This window comes from Coptis chinensis, chromosome 5 (assembly GCF_015680905.1).
Source record: "Coptis chinensis isolate HL-2020 chromosome 5, ASM1568090v1, whole genome shotgun sequence".
NCBI lineage: Eukaryota > Viridiplantae > Streptophyta > Magnoliopsida > Ranunculales > Ranunculaceae > Coptis > Coptis chinensis.
In genome coordinates, this window is record NC_141460.1 from 52,956,963 (window position 1) to 52,970,500 (window position 13,538).

Genomic DNA, 13,538 nt, shown 5'->3' on the forward strand with positions numbered 1-13,538 from the left:
AAATATGATAGTTCATTTACCTAGATTCAGGAAGAAGAAAAATAAGACATCCGTTTTGCACAATTTTTGCTAATGAAAGTCGTAAATATCTAGACCTATCGATATGTTAACTCACTTGCTTGCACACGAAAACCACAATTGAAGAAGTCTCATGTCTTGTAATATTAAGTGGGTACCGCTAAAAGGCTGAGGTAACTTCATCTAGAATAGGTTCCTTCAGTTTTTCAACCTGCGAGGTTCCCTCGGTTTTTCTGTAATCCTGCAATTATGTGATTAGGTTAAACAAATGAATTTAGAGCCAATTTGCTTATATTAAATTAGAATGTAATCACTCTCACCAAAAAGAAATTACTCTAAACTGTGTACCTTGTAGCTTGCACAAGTATCAAAAACCTAAGCAATGTATCACTTGCTCGACTCTCACTAATTACAGGAAAAGCTCAATCTTGACCCGGTCCTAAACTTCCTTTCCCTTGAAACAAGTCCATCCCAAATGACACAAAGACTAGTCGATGCTCGAGGAACCTGTCCGGTTGAACAAAAGGTAGTACTAACTTTTAAAACTAACATAATACAAAGAGAAGCTACTCAAAACAATTGTATGCGTGCTTAATAGTGGGGGGTCAAATAATGTGAGCACAATGAAAAGATACTCAAAAAAGGCATGCAAAAAGAAGAGACTTTACAAAAGAAATAGATCAATATTTTCATTCCCAAAAGAATTGTTACTTAAAATGTAAATACAGGCCCTTAATGTCTTCATAAATTAACAGTTCCTCTATTAGACTTTCTTATGAATGTAATGTGTATCAAATTATCGAAGTCCATTCAATGCATTTGCATCCTTAACACCAATTAATCTATCGCGAAGATATGAATAACAACAAATAATTAAAAGAAATAAAAATAAAATGTACACGGTAGAGGTAAACATAACACCTACGGTGGGTTTCGAACTTCGATTTGGCTACATTGCTACTTATATCGATGTTGCACCCAACATAAGTCCTTGTTAATATATTTACTAAATTAGGTAAATGAAATATGAACAAATGACGACCTAGAAAGTGAGATCAAATCCAAAGTCATGAGCCAATAAACGGGAAGGAAGCCGAAACATCTCTTCTTTAAACCGACAATGGATCGAACAACAAAATATACTGAGCGAGGGTAACAAATTATACATCTCTCGCTTATCGGTATGCGTGATTCAAACCTCCCATCCTTTCCAAGGTTTTCCTGCTAACACTTCATTTTACTTCAACAAATTCAACTTCTTGTGTTTGTCTTAGGAACACCAATAGATCGAACTAGGGTGCCAAATGGCATGATCCTAAGAAAAGCCGCGATGATGCATATAAAAGGTTGTGGTAGCAACGAATTAGTCATTGCACCAAACTCTCTCCATCACTTTCCTCCTTGAACTTATATGTTTTACAGAATTTTGATTGCCCAATTCAGGGCACATTCATGAACCAGTCAAACTTAATTAATGGGTCACCAATGAGAGATCTCTTAAAGTAATCGTGGAAATGAAACTTGAATCAAAGTCGGTGCTTATTTCTCATTGCAACTTTAGGCATGATAAAAAGATATAGACGAGGGAGACAAAGGTAGCAATAATCGTTCATTTGGAAAAATAGTGTCAAGAATGCAAGTGCCCGAGAACATGATAAAGGCATGAAGGATATGAACAAGACAAAGAGCCCAAAAGACTGAAAAGCTAGTTCAGATTCCCTATATCGGACCATATGCCTCTGATGTAACTATTACATCCCACAGACCAGTATTCTCCTTGGTAGAATTTGAATTTATTATAGTACCCTCTAATTTGGTCTCAAGGCAGACATAAAACAAAGATATACACCCTTTGAACCAATAAAAGAGTTTAGCTCGATTCACGAGTAAAAAGCTAGACCCTTAGAAAGTCGAATAAATTATAAACCATGTTGCAAGAAAATCTAACAAGCTAGTAACTTGGAATAGTGATGATAAAGACTTATTTTTTCATATTTTACCTCTTTCATTTTGTATTATTTTTGTTTCCCTATTCTCAAATGGTAGGTTAATCTATTTAAGTAATACACCCATAGCAAGTGACTAGCTAAATTGTTTCCTAATGCCTTAGTTTAATTTACGGCAGCAGCTTAGGATTCCGCATTTATGGTGCAGGCAAATTCAACAACCTCATAGTCGAGGTATAGTGAAATGGAAGCTCCTTCGAGTCCTGGGTATTATTTCGCTAGGCATCATGGTGGGCCATGATGCGGGCAGCCCGAAGTTTCAACTTTCTCCGCCTTCCGGTCGATATCGTTATGGGATTTGGGGAGTTTACCGATAGGGCTTCAGGAGGAGGAGTATGGGAGGCAGTCATTTAGTCATCAACCACAGCCACAATTTGATAATCGGTCACCTTTTGTCGATAATGTGGTCCGGGTTCAAATTGGAACAATACCTAGTGAGAGTGGTGGTTTTCCAGTTAATCTTGGTCACCCCGAAATGGTTTCAAAGGGAATGGTAGTAGGTGTGGCAGTGTAGGATGGCTTTGCAAAGGAATCAAACTCCAATTGATATCGGTCGTTACCACGATCCTAGATGGATCGCGCAAAGTTCAACCTCATTTGGAACCACAAAACTGTATGAACGAATTCCATCAGTTTGGTAGTCCTCCTTGTGCTGAGTGCAACCATAGAAGGAAGGCTTACCATTTTAATCCGGAAGCAAATTTGGAGTCTGGAATATACCCCAAGGAACTAAATGATCCTCGTAACTTCTATAGTGAAGCTCATAATCACGAGTGAGGATGGATCCAGCATCACCACTTGAACCCCCAAGAATTAGTTATGGTTACATTCAATATATTTTGGGTATAGTTAAATATTTCCTTTTGTTCTAGCTTGAATCAGACAAAAGGACTCTTAATTACTAATAGAATGAAGGCAGTACCAAGTAAATTCAAAATAAAAAATTGCACCTTTGAAGCAAGAAAATTAAAATCGAATTGGCATCAACCCTAGTTTAGCAATGGAATCCCTAGGATACGGAAAACATAATTCGAAAGTGAAAGTTGAAGATTCGAATAGGTACTTACTAAATCGGCAGTGAGAGAGAAGATTGAACAACGTCCGCAAAAGAGACCATTGAGAAGGAAACCTAAGTTTAGAAGAAGAAGTGTGAGAAAGAGATCTGGTCCGAAGAAAATAATTAATAGAGCTCGATTTTGTGTTCTCCCGAAATTTCGAAGTTGTTATGGGTTTTTGGATTTGCAACCCTTTCCACACGGTTTGGTGCAATTAATAAGTGTTACAAATTAATTTTAGAAAATCAACCTAATTAAAGTAACACTCAACTAGCGTAGACGCTTACCAACCACAAAAGAGTGTTACAAAACAAAAAAGATGTGTGTTACAAATATCATGTTATGGTGTAGTGTCACCTGAAGATGATGATAGTTCTTCTTTGGTTGGGGAGTAAAAATGAGGGATCAATTAAAGATGTGATGATACAGTTTTGGATTGAGAGCGGTTTACGTTAGGTTTTGAGAGTGGTGAGTGAACATTTTTGAGAATGTAGATCGTGGACTAGAGAATGCTTCAATCGATGGAGGGTGAGTGAAAAGAGAGTCGGAGAGATTGAGGTTATTTTTTTTTTTTTGTGTTCATAAGAGGCACGAAGAGTGAGTGAGAGTGAGCGTGGTGTTTTTTCGGGCGTAGTTTTTTTAATGGGTGGAGTTGTGGGGACCAAAAAATGGATGGGTCATCACATAAAGGCGGGGAATATGTAACCGCTTTTTAGTAGAATGGTCACAAATATTACTCCACACATATGCCCTTACTTAGAAAAAAAAACATTTGTGACAGTTTCTGATTCGACCGTCACCAAAAACTTTTTAAAACAGTCACAAAAACACTTTTCTGCCATTTGTGACCGTTTCGAACAGAACAGTCACAAATAACATTTTAAAACAGTCACAAAAACCCTTTTTTCTACTAGTGGAGGACCCTCCGAAAGCGTTTTTACCCATTCATCCCACCCATGTGCTTAAACATCTTCCTGTTGAGTTGAAATATATCTAGCTTTATCCGGATGGTAGTCATCCAGTAATCATATCTTCTTAGTTATCTGCTAATGAATAGGCACATTTGATTAGGGTGATTAGGGAACATCGTTCCATGATCAGTTGGTCCCTAGACGACATTAAAGGGATTGACCCTAGTATATGCACACATCGCATACATTTGAAGGATAATGCAAAGACTTCACGTGAACCTCAGCGTCGCTTGAACCCTGCCATGAAAGAGGTGGTTAGGGAAGAAGTCTTATGATTACTCAATGCAGGTATCATATATCCCATCTCCGATAGAGAATGGGTAAGCCCCATTCACGTAGTTCCTAAAAAATTAGAGGTTACCATTGTGTGTAATGTTGTGGGTGAATGTGTTTCCACACGAGTTCCTATGAAATGGGGGATCTGTATTGACTACAGACGCTTAAATGCCATGACACGGAAGGATCTCTTTCCTTTACCTTTTATAGATCAGATGCTCGAATGTCTAGCTGGTCATGCTTATTATTGTTTTTTAGATGGCTACTCTGGCTAATTTTAGATCATTATAGATCCCGACGACCAAAACAAGACTACCTTCACATGTCCTTTTGGAACATATGCCTATAAATGAATGCTATTCGACCTTTGTAATGCTTCTAGTACCTTCCAGCGGTGTATACTTCATATCTTTAGTGACTTAGTGGAGTGCTTCATGGAAGTTTCATGGATGATTTTTCTCTCTATGGAGACTCTTTCAGTGAATGCTTGTCTAACCTTTCCAAAGTGTTGACACGGTGTGAGGAAAAGAATCTAGTTTTAAATTGCGAAAAATGTCATTTTATGATAAAAAGAGGAATAGTGCTAGGTCATATTGTTTCTAGTGACGACATAGAAGTAGATAAGGCCAAATTAGATAAAATGGCGTCTTTACCTATACCACGGACTATCCATGACATTAGAGCCTTTTTAGGCCATGCAGGTTTCTATAGGCGTTTTATCAAGGATTTTTCAAAAGTAGCTAGGCCTTTAACTAATCTACTTTTAAAAGATACCATCTTTGATTTCAATTATGACTGCAAACAGGCTTTTGAAACTTTAAAAGCCGCTTTAACATCTGCACCGATTATACAGCCTCCCAATTTGTCTAAAAACCTTTCAAGCTTATGTGTGACGCTAGCGATTATGTTGTTGGTGCTGTGTTAGGCCAAAAACTAGATGATAAGTCCACCGTTATTTATTATGCTAGTAAAACTTTAAATGATGCTCAAAGAAATTATACTACTACGGAAAAGGAATTTTTAGCTGTGGTTTATACTTTAGATAAGTTCTGTCCTTATTTGGTTGGTTCAAAGACCTTAGTCTACACTGACCATGCAACTCTTAGGTACCTTCTCGCCAAAAAGGATGCTAAACAGAGATTGATCCGATGGATTCTTCTTCTGCAAGAGTTTACCCTAGAAATTAAAGATAAACGAGGGGTCAAAAATGTAGTTGCCGATCACTTATCTAGACTAAAAAAATGACAGTGATAATGATTCTTAGTCCATACCTGATTCTTTTCCTAATAAGCATCTTTATTCTATTTTTTCTGTACCTTGGTATGCTGACATTGTGAATTATTTAGCTTCTGATATTATTCCTGGTGTTTGGTCAAAAAATGAACGTACAAAATTTTTAGCCAGAGTTAAGCTATACTACTGGGATGAGCCCTACCTTTTTAAGTATTGTGCGGATCAGATTATTCATCGTTGTATTCCCCAGTGGGAATATAATGAGGTTTTATGCTTCTGCCATGGCAAAGAGTGTGGTGGCCATTTTAGTGGTATGAAAAAGACAGCTAAAATTCTTCAATGTGGTTTTTATTGGCCTACCCTTTTTAAAGATGCCCAAGTTCACTGCAAGACATGTGTTCGTTGCCAACAACTTGGGCGTATCACTAAACGTAATATGATGCCTTTAAATCCCATTATGGTAGTAGAAATTTTTGATGTATGGGGCATTGATTTCATGGGTCATTTTCCTGTTTCCCATGGTTTTATTTATATTCTTGTTGTCATGGACTACATTTCCAAATGGATAGAGGTCATGGCTTGCCATAGCAATGACCATAAGACAATTGTGTTTTTTGTTAAGGAATATATTTTCTGTTGTTTTGGCATCCCTAAAGCCATCATCAGTAATATCGGAACGCATTTTTGTAATAGAGTTGTTGCTTCTTTAGTTAAGAAGTACGGAGTTACCCATAAGGTGGCAACTTCTTATCATCCACAAACTAGTGGCCAAGTAGAAGTCTCTAATAGGGAAATTAAAAAAATATTAGAAATAATAGTCAATCCTGATCAGAAAAATTGGTCTAAGCGTCTAACAGATGCCTTATGGGCGTATCAGATAGCTTTTAAAACTCCTATAGGAATGTCTCCCTTTAGACTTGTGTTTGGAAAACCTTGTCATTTGCCCGTTGAATTGGATCACCATGCTATGTGGGCTATAAAAAGTCTGAACTTCAATATGGATGAGGCAGGTGTAAAGCGCAAATTATAATTAAATGAGCTGGAAGAAATCCGTAGTGCTTCTTATGATCTCGTGAAAGATTATAAAGCTAACATGAAACGTGTTCATGATAAACAGATTTTGCGTAAAGAGTTTGTAGTTAGTCAAAAGGTTTTTCTTTACAACTCCCGTCTGCATATTTTCCCAGGGAAATTAAAAACCCGTTGGTCTGGTCCTTTTCTGGTTACTGAAGTCACCCCTTATGGGGCAATCACCTTGGTAAATCCCAAGGACAACAGTACCTTTCAAGTTAATGGCCAACGTTTAAAACATTTTTACGAATTAATGTCCCCAGATATGGAGGATGTCCTTTTACAGGAGCCTGTCTATGAGGACTGACCTTTGATGTTTGGTGTACTTCCTCTCATTTCCATATATTGGTAAGTGCACCATGAAGGTAACCAGACCCTCCCTTTGGAGTGTGTGGCTGTAAGTACCGAATCCTAAGTCCACGTTTAACATAATTCACGTTTTCTACTCGTGCATGTTTTCTCGATTTTTGAGTCATGTTTCTCTATGGAGTGATTTATGTCTTTATTGTTTTATTATTTTCCTTTATATTAAACCTTATTCATAAAAAGAAAATATATATATATATATATACCTATAAACAGTAATCTAGCAAGTCTTGGAAATCTAACTTTAAAAGACCCACGTTTTTAAACAAATTTTCTAAACCATGTTTTCAAAAATTTGTTTTAGGGTGGGGTGTTTGGTCTTTCCATTCTTGATCGCTCAGCTTCCTATTCTTGTTAGTTATGTCGTTTAGTTGTACTTTGAGTCGAGTTGACACTATCTATGAATTTAGATTTCTTTTGATCATATAACTTATGTCATTCACGCGTTTCGATGTGTTTTCCATCTTCTTATAGGTCAACCTCGGTTAGATTTGATTTTTTTTATATATCATTGGATTGTACTTTCTCTGCTGATCGTTTTCATAGCTCATTCGAAAAAAATCAGACCGTTAATGAATCAAGAATTTTAGTTTTTAAGTTTTACGAGGCATAGGACAGGATGGGTATTATGAAATTGTTTTGGGCTTGGTCCCAAATGACTTAAACCCTATGTGGTCACATGCCCAGCACGTGACTCCCTAAAAAAAACCCCACGTGTTCTTCTTTCTTCGCCTCCACGCTCAAGAACACCAACCAAGGAAAACCTTGAGCGCGCCCGCGCCCTAACCTCCACACAAACCCAGTTCAAATTTCAATCGAGTGATTCATTCACTATCCCCCACCTTACATTCACCACAATTTCCAAATCCAAAACTCAATGGCTCCTCAACCCCTAAAGATTCTTTCGGAACAAGTTTTTACTGCTCAACAATTTTCACCCTTTTCGGTACTGAAATGTGTATTAGGAAGTGGGAAGGGTTATGGTATTCTACGGATGATTTTTATCACACTGATTTGGTGTTTGATTTTTATAAGAAGAGGGAGATTGATGGTCGTAGGATTTTTGTAAAGGTGAATGGTAGTCGGAAGGAATTGACTACAGCAGTGTTGTCTGAGATTACTGGCATTAAGCAAAGAGACATCGTAGTCACAATGCAAGAATCTCAGTTTGGTGGAATCGGTCCTTTGATGATGGAGACTGTATTGGAAGGACTTTACAACCCTGGTTCGCATTGTGTTCATCAGACGTCTCTGAGAAGGAACCAGCTGGCTGTGGCTCAATTGGTTGGTAGGAATGTTATTGCCACCACGAAAATAAGTGACATCAATTTGAGTTGTCTACACATTCTTTGAACCCTTCAGGAAAAGAGGTATGGGTTTTGCATCCTTGACTTTTTGTTAAATGAGATTAGAGCAGTTGGTAAATTTACCATAGCCTTCCCTACATTGATTATGAAGGTTATGTTGTACTGGGGATGTGTTCCGAAGACTGGTAAGGTTAAGTTGAAGTTGCATGAAAATGCACGTATTTATCGGGAATGTATTCAGAGGGATTGGCATTTGCCTGAGGTTTTGGGTGCTGAGATGATGAACTATGCTATGAATTGCAATAACAGGTCCATTTCTGAAACTTTGGAATAGCGTCCTTAAGTAGGTCCTCACAAATATGTCAAGACAAAAACACTCTGATTTTTCCACTCAAGTTTCACTCACTCCAGTATGCAGTGGGCACACTTTTCCTTACAAACTCAATGACGTACAAGGAAGCCGAAGTCGATCAAACACATCTACCACTTACTATTGCAAATACTGTTTTGTCAATAGCTAACAATGGGGACCAAGTTATGGGAAAACGGAAGTGATATAACTTAAGTTGTTGTGGTGATCCTTTAGGCCTTTAGTTTTACCGCTTTTAGTTAAATTTTATCTGGGAAAGAATTCTTATCGTCTCTTCTCTCCTTTTTGTTGCCTTTTCGGGTAAAATCCTCTCCTGAATAACAGGGTGAGTTCTGAAAAGGACTTTTCTCTATGGCGTCAACAAGTAATCCCCCCCCCCTCCTCAGCAAACGAACTCTAATAGTTATGGGGATGCTCAAAATAATTCATGGAGTGCTTTGTTTGGAAGGACTGGAGCTGTTGAGTCTACAGTTGCCTTTAAACTGGTTGATGGAGTGGCCCAGTTTTCGTCTGAGTTGCTAGAACCAGTGTAGTCAAGGCTTTAAGACACACCTAAGGCGCAACACCTTCTTCGTGCCTTAGTCACAAGGGGCAAGGCGCGGCACGCGCCAGATTGAAGTGAGGCGCACAATACTAAAAAAATAGAAAAACAATAAAATAAAAAAAAAGCTCTTGGCCTATTTATTGTAGAGTAAATCTTCAATGGCAGGATGAAATGAGGTTAATCGCTTCTGTTTTTGTGTGTAGGGAAAATAAACAATTTGGTCGGCACCAGGTGCAATAATGTTGAACTTAGGATCAATTGATCAAACTTCAAAGACATCGATGCCAGAGACGACTCGAGATAGGCCTGGTAATGTGAAATTGTGATGCAGTATGGCTCTTGTACTATCCAGGCCTTTCCTTGCTGCAGATAAAAGGATTTAAGTACAATTATCACAAGCAACCTTCAACATGATTTGAAGATCGCGAACTCAAATGCATGAGTTTTCAAACACAAAAAGGCACCACGTAGAATGAGATATATGAAGTTACAACACTTGTTCAAAGTTCCAAAAATCCAAAATCTGATTATCATGCTAGTTATAGCACTTGTTCAAAGTTCCAAAATGTCAAACACTAAATAAACAAAAGAGATTCAAGTGCCTTGGTCTTAAATTTCAACTGATAGCCTAACTAAAAAACATAACTAATAGTCTAATACTCATCATCAAATTGAATATCATCCTCCAGCACATTCATCTCTCCGTCTTCTTGGTCCGCTTCTTTATCACTTTCAATTAAGTCAACTTCTTCCGTCGTTGCTTCTTCTTCTTCGTCTTCTTCATCTCTAAGAGTGAACGTAAAAGAACTTGGTGCAGACCTTGTGGTACATTTGCTTCTGCCTTCACTAGTTGATGCCAATGCTTGTGGTACATTTGGCATAGAATTAGATGCCTCAAATAGGCCACTAGCCATTTCCACATCCCCCGGTAGTGAGTCAGCACCATCATGCACTTTATCTTTGGGATCAACATATAGTTCTCCGGTGGTCCACTCATTAGACTCTTCAATCAACTTTGTAAGTGAAATAGGATCAACGACGTCCCTAATATTGTAACGGTCTACCAAGCTTTGGTTGTACTTAACAAACACCAAATCATTCAACTTTGTTTGCTCCAACTTATTCCTTTTCTTGAAGTGAATCTATTAATTCCCAAAAGAAATGCAAGTCAATACACAACACCATAAATTTGATGCATTCATTTAAAAAGCCATGAACCTCGACACTTAACCACATTGATTTGATAGTGATCAGCAAACTATATGTCATATGATAGGAATAGCATTGAAACAACAAACATTTGATGGGTCACATTAGTAATAACTAATATTAGTATGCTACTTACATGTTCAAATATGCTCCAATTACGTTCGCAACCGCAAGCACTAGTTGTTAAGCTAAGTATGCGTATTGCAAGTCTTCGCAGTTCTTTAGTACTTTGCCTGTATGCTCTCCACCATTCAGCTATATTTAAAAGTGAAATAAAATAAAATAAAGGGTATAAAACAAATTAGTAATTATATATAACTCATTTGATTCTTTAAGCTTGTACAATAACATGATCTAGGTATCTAACATATTGAACTCATTATAACATATAAAATATTAAGAAATAGCATACCTGGTGCTACTTTCGTTCGATTTATAACTACCAAGTTACTCCCAAATAGGCCTGCAGCTCTCTTGTACATTGGTAATTGATCGTTTGTAATAAAAACCTGCTCACTTATGGAAGGCACTAGCTTTTCAATGCAAGTAAGAATGCCTTTAGCGATTACTGCATCTTCCTCAATTTTATCGGGATTGCTGTAAAAGAACTCCGGGTTTAGCAAGTGGGCAGCAGCATGCAATGGCTTATAGAGTTGGCAATTCCATCTCTTATCTATGATTTCAAAAGCAGCATCATACTTGTCATTGTCGTTATTGAATGATACCTTGATTACATCCTTAGCCCTTTTCATCGCCCCATACATATACCCCATAGAGGGTTTCTTCTCACTGTCTGCCATTCGGAGGACTTTAACTAGTGGAGAAGTTAACTTGAGAGCATAAACAATGCCATTCCAATAGTACTCTGACAAAACAATCTGTTCCACTTCTTTGACTCTTTTTTTTCATTTTTGTTCAATGCCGCCTTGTATAATCCCATTTTTCTGAAGTGAACATCTTTCTCAAATTCCCCTTTTGCTTGTGTATGCTTTCGAGGGTCAAAAATGAAGTTGCAAATCTTGTTTTGGCAGGCCTAAGCAACTCCCTTTCTTGTGTAAAGAACCTCATCATGTCTAGTGCTTTGAGGTGGTTGTAGAGGTACCCACTCAACTTAATTAACTTCTTTATGATGTTCAACACATCTGGCATTTTTCCAATATCTTCCAAAGTAAGATCAAGGCAATGTGCCGTACACGGAGTCCAAAACAAATGAGGGATATGGGTTTCCAGATGTTTTCCTACCACAATTTACAAATAATTAAAAAAAAATAAATACAAGCATGCATGTAGAAATAGTATATTTAAAAGTAAAATGTCAATAATATGTATTAAATAACTAAACTAGATTAACATACCAACTAATACATAGCTTGAGGCGTTGTCAGTCACAATTTGTATCACATTCTTTGGTCCAATCCTCTCAATCACGTTGCTCACCATCTCAAACACTTTAAAGCTAGTCTTCGAAAATGACGAAGTATCAATTGACTCTAAGAACACTGTTCCCTTAGGGCTATTCACCAAGAAATTGACCAATGATCTATTCCTTCAATCAGTCCATCCATCACACATAAGTGAACAACATGTCGTTTCCCACTCCTTTTTATTTGCTTCCAACATTTTACCCGTGTTCTCCACCTCTTTTTTCAGCAAAGGAACTCTCAAGTCATGGTAACTTGGAGGTTTCATTCCAGGGCATTGCCCAACAGCTTCAATCATGACTTTGAAGCTCTCAAACCTAGCGGCATTAAAGGCGATACCCACTGTAAAACCACCTAGCTATGAATTGAATAGCATATTCAACTTTTCTCGGATCCAGTGCCTCATCAATAGTAGTCTGTCTTACTTTCACTTTCTTTCGATTACTGTCCACTTTTCGAATAACAAAAGCATCCATTGTACCTTTTCATTTTTTTGAACTACTGCCAGAAACACCATCCCCCAAATTAACCACTTCATCTGCTCCATCGAAATCAATATCGTCCCCTAACACATCACGATCAAAAGGATCAAACGCACTTGAAGTAGACGAGTATGATTTAGCCATTTTCTTTGTATCTATAAATTCCTGAATTTCTTTTCTCACAGCTGCTAGCACTTCTTTACATCCAGTCACTTGGCGTGCACCTCCTCTAATAAAATGCAGTTTGTGACGGTAAATTCCACCCTTACTAGTTTTGTTGCAGAATACGCATGTCACATCGTTCGAATTGTTCTTATCTTTTAAAAAGCCATACTTCCATCCCACATTAGTTTTCTTACTGCTATTCTCCCCTCCATTACCACTACCATCCCCCACATTACTAGCATTGTGGCCATTTCCATCAGCACTCATGTTTAGTTAATCACCTGAAAAAATGCAGAAGTTGACGAAATTATGATTACTTTGTTCTTCAAGCCAAAGTTATGGCATAAGTTTTTATTTTATTTCATTTTATTTTCTTATCATTTAAAAAAAAAGAGATCGAGATGGATTTAAGAAAAAACATAAGAAGAAATAGTGAAATACCTGGTTGAAGGCTTGAAGCGGATAAAAATAGATGCTTCAGTTGTTCTCGACTTCTCGTACTCACTCTGTAACTTTGTATTCCAGTACTTCAGTTGTTCTTCACTTCTTTGGTCTCGTACTCACTCTGTTGAGTGACTTGAGTCTGTTACTCTGTTCTTTGTTTTTGTGACTCTTTGTTTTCTACTTTTCTTATTATCTTTTCTTATTAAAATTGTAGTCTATTTTGAGTTTTTGACCATTGGATGCTTTAGAGATTTGTGAATACTGAATACTAACACCTAAATAAACAACTCAAGTCAGGCGTGTGCCTGGTGCGCCTTGCGCCTCACTTAAAAGCGCACAAAAGCATATAAAGCGCATGCCTCATATTAGTTTCCGCGCCTTGACTGAGGCGAGGCACAGAAAAACGCCTCTCCGCGCCTTGCGCCTTGACTACACTAGCTAGAACAAGGTATAAAGGAGTGGGATGAATACTTAGTAGGTTACTTCCTAGATAAAATACTCTCCTTTCCAGTAGTTAAGGAACATTTACAGAAGAAATGGAAGCTGAAGGGAGCTTTTGACATTACCACCGATAAAGACCTTTTCTACATGAATTTTACA

At 37.6% G+C, this 13,538-nt stretch overlaps 1 pseudogene; it reads right to left on the bottom strand.

The window, feature by feature from the left end:
* Positions 1–9,870: 9,870 nt before the first annotated feature.
* LOC147497911 (uncharacterized) lies at positions 9,871–12,323 on the bottom strand (annotated as a pseudogene).
* Between the last annotated feature and the right edge of the window lie 1,215 nt (positions 12,324–13,538).